At 22.6% G+C, this 239-nt stretch overlaps 1 protein-coding gene across 1 annotated transcript in view; it reads left to right on the top strand.

Annotated features, from left to right (window-relative positions):
* EMH_0003500 (uncharacterized protein) overlaps window positions 1-239 on the top strand; it is a gene marked incomplete at both ends in the record, with an annotated part of 4,803 nt that overhangs the window by 2,046 nt on the left and 2,518 nt on the right.

The raw sequence follows: 239 nt of genomic DNA, 5'->3' as shown, positions 1-239 counted from the left end.
ATATATATATATATATATATATATATATATATATATATATATATATATATATATATGTATATGTATATGCTTTATATATATATATATATATATATATATATATATGTACTTGTGTGTGTATTGTGTTTATTGTCTGTCTTTTGTTGTCTCCTGTCTCCTTTTATTATCTCTTTGTGTCTCTTTCTGTCTCCTTTTATTACCTCCTCCTGCTTCCTTTTTATTGTCTCTTTCTGTCTCCT

The sequence above is a fragment of the Eimeria mitis genome, genomic scaffold, assembly GCF_000499745.2.
Source record: "Eimeria mitis Houghton genomic scaffold, Emh_scaff208, whole genome shotgun sequence".
NCBI classification, from domain to species: Eukaryota; Apicomplexa; class Conoidasida; order Eucoccidiorida; family Eimeriidae; genus Eimeria; species Eimeria mitis.
Note: the sequence above shows the minus strand (reverse complement) of the source record. Positions and strands in the feature narration are given on the sequence as shown.